The sequence below is a fragment of the Moschus berezovskii genome, chromosome 4, assembly GCF_049115385.1.
Source record: "Moschus berezovskii isolate FMDL1 chromosome 4, NW_MosBer_1.0, whole genome shotgun sequence".
Classification (NCBI taxonomy): Eukaryota; Metazoa; Chordata; class Mammalia; order Artiodactyla; family Moschidae; genus Moschus; species Moschus berezovskii.
Window position 1 is genome coordinate 116,380,501 of NC_142463.1, and position 3,437 is coordinate 116,383,937.

The following is a 3,437-nucleotide window of genomic DNA, read 5'->3' on the forward strand; positions in this document are numbered from 1 at the left end:
AATTGAGCAGAGCTTTATGTGAGTATTAGATACACAGTAGATTTTGAAGACTAAGCAAGAGAATAAATTTTTTACATTGACTACATATTGAAATGATAATATTTTGGCTACACACATTAAAATTAACTTCACCTCTTTTTTTACTTTTTTTACAGAGTTAATAGAAAATTTTAAATTACATATGCAAGTTGCATTATGCTTCTATTGGACAGTGCTGCTCTAAGGTATATATCTTTGATTTACTATTTAAAGTTAATTAGGGCTTAAACTGAAGCTACACATTAATTTGTCAGTATTTGCCTGATAAAAGCATAAATGATTGAAGACTACCCCAAAGTTTTGGTGTCTAGCTTGTTTCTTGGTTGACTTATTCCAGAAGGCTCCTCCTGACTACTATATAAATCTCTATTCCACAAATTCTCTTTGAATCAGCTTTACTATCCACTAGATTCCTCATAAGGAGTTAAATAAACATCTGACACATATTCACTTTATAGTCATATGAATCATATTTTGAGCTTTTTTAAAATTATACTTTGGCAGAGCCCACTGGCAAGGTTCTACATGATCAGATCACTTCTTTAATAGAGAAAACTATAATCTATTATATCATTCAAATAAAATTTCTAGAAGGAAAAACACTTTAAAGCCTTGCTACTTAAGATTATTTTGATTCATCCAAACCATCTACCAACATTGCCTATATGACATTTTCCACATTGATGTAATTATGACGGATGCTATTTTGTATTTTCAGTATGTGTATGTGCAAAAATCATAAACGTTTTCGTGTTTATACATGTGCTTTGTAATTATCATTTTTAATAGCTGCATACTGTTTCATTGGCCTTTGTGTTTTAACTCAACAATTTGTTTATTGTTGAGAATTTGGTTTCTTTCCAGGTTTTTACTCTTATAAATCATGCTTACAATGGACATCTTTCACATATATGTATATATATTTATACAGCCTTTTGCTTCTGCTTAATTGCTTCCTTAAGGCAGATTCCCATGAAATGGATTACTGAACTTCAGGTGTGAACAATTTTATAGCCCTTGAAGAATGCTGCTGTAATTCATCCAGGAACATATATAACCATTTCTACCACCATCAACAGTCCATTAACCTTTTAGTCTTCCAAAAGTTCTCAGTCTTGGTGAAAGAATGTATTTTGAGGTTTGTTTGTTTATTTTGTTTTTATTATGAATTGATAGATGCAAAACAAGTCCTCAATTTAAATGCTTCTCATAATTTCCTGTTCTCTTTCTTTTTTGATCAAAAGAAAAACCAGCATTCTGGGGACACTTAACCTGAGAATGATTCTTAAAGTGGACCTACCTGACATAGCCCTCAGCTGTGTGGAGCCAACTGAAAGTGTTACCAAGTGTAACCAGACTCCGCTCGACCCATGACAGGCCAGTGAATACAAGAGATGAGATGTTGAGGCAAGGAATACAACTTTACTCAGAAAGTTGGCTCACTGCAAGAAGATGGCAGACTGATGTCTCAAAGTAACCATCTTCTCAGCGTCTGGATGCCAGGTTCTTTTATAGAGCCAGAGGGAGAGAAGCAATGAGGAACTAAAGTCAAAAGGCAGAATAGGGACTTCCCTGGTAGTCTAGTGGCTAGAACTCTGTGCTCCCAATGGCAGGGGCCTAGGTTTGGTCCCTGGTCAGGGAACTGGATCCCACATGCTGCAACTAAGAGTTTGCGTGTTTGCCACAACTAAGACCTGGTACAGCAAAGTAAAAAAATATTGAAAAATTGAAAGGTAAAATAGAGAGGGAGAGGCAATGAAGAAGTGAAGTAGAAAGGGTCTTCAGTCTTGCAAAATGTCTCTGGGAAGGGTCAGTCTTTGGAAATGTGTGTTAATCTCTTCTTTTTTGCATCCATTCACAGGTGGGCACCATCAGATTATCTCTCTATGAGTTGAACAAGCTAAAGGCAAAGGAGAAAAAAGAAAGATATACCCATTTGAATGTAGAGTTCCAAAGAATAGGAAGGAGAGATAAGAAAGCCATCTTAATGATCAATACAAAGAAATAGAGTAAAACAATAGAATGGGAGAGACTAGAGATCTCTTCATGAAAATTAGAGCTACCAAGGGAACATTTCATACAAAGATGGACACAATAAAGGACAGAAACAGTATGGACCTAACAGAAGTAGAAGATATTAAGAAGAGGTGGCAAGAATACACAGAAGAACTGTACAAAAAAATCTTAATGACCCAGATAACCATTATGGTGTGATCACTCACCTAGAGCCAGATATCCTGGAGTGAGAAGTCAAGTGGGCCTTGGGAAGCATCACTATGAACAAAGTTAGTGGATGTGATGGAGTTCTGCTGCTGCTGCTGCTAAGTCACTTCAGTCGTGTCCAACTCTGTGTGACCCCATAGACAGATGGAGTTCTAGCTGAGCTATTTCAGCCCTGGAGCTAAGAGGTGAGGAGGTGCTCACATGTGCTCAGCGAGATGCTCCCTCACCCCTCAGGCTCCCTTCCCATGTTCCTATTTTTCCTCCCCAGTGTCCCAGTGGAGCCCCACCCCCACTTTCACCCCTGCCCCCATTTCCAGCACCTGAGTCGGACTTCTTGTCCCCCCAGTGTAGCCCTGTCCAGGGGTACCCTCATGGGGCCTCCTCTGCTCTTTCTGCTGGAGTCCGAGGCCTTTGGGGTGCCCACCCAGAGCCCACCTGACCGCAGTCTGTGAGGGGTGAGCAAGACAGCCCCAGCCGGTCGCTGTGGAGAGCTGGCCATGTGTGATGCAGTCCGCGGCTGGTGACAGACCCCCGGACTGCTGTGAGGTGGAGGTGCTGGAGAAGGTGCCTGCGGCTGGCGGCAGTACACTGTGCCAATACTTCTTTGAAACCTGCTGCAAGGCTGCCAGCACTGAGGAAGGTGGCCCTGGTAGGGGTGGAAGAGGCTGCCTGGATGTGGGACAGAAGCACTGGGTGTCTGAGTGTAAGGCCAAGCAGTCCTACATGTGAGAGTTGACCATTGATGCCTAGGGCTGGCTGGCAATGGATTTGAACTGATACCGCCTGCGTCTACATGTTCCTAAGCCAGACTGGCCAGGCCTGAGATCCATGCCCTGGAACTGGGCAGATAGAGGAAGAAGGAGCTGGATGCTGAAAAACCTCAGCAGTGACCTGGCTGCTCTGGGCCTCAGTCTAGGAACTTGTCAAATGGTCACAAAAATCATTGAGAGTTCATTCTGGGCAAGACAAATAGTAAAACCACATGGGGTTTTGAAGAATGAATAGGGGTTATTCTGGATGAACTTGAGGGTAAAAACAATGATGATGATAGCCAAAAAAAAAAAGATTTCCAGAAGAAATCTCAATAACCTCAGATGTGCAGATGACACCACCCTTATGGCAGAAAGAGCCTTTTGATGAAAGTGAAAGAGAAGAGTGAAAAAGCTGGCTTAAAA

General features: G+C 41.4%; 1 pseudogene; it reads left to right on the forward strand.

Annotated features, from left to right (window-relative positions):
* Window positions 1-2,477: 2,477 nt before the first annotated feature.
* LOC129541785 (neurotrophin-4-like) lies at window positions 2,478-3,085 on the forward strand (annotated as a pseudogene).
* Window positions 3,086-3,437: the final 352 nt, after the last annotated feature.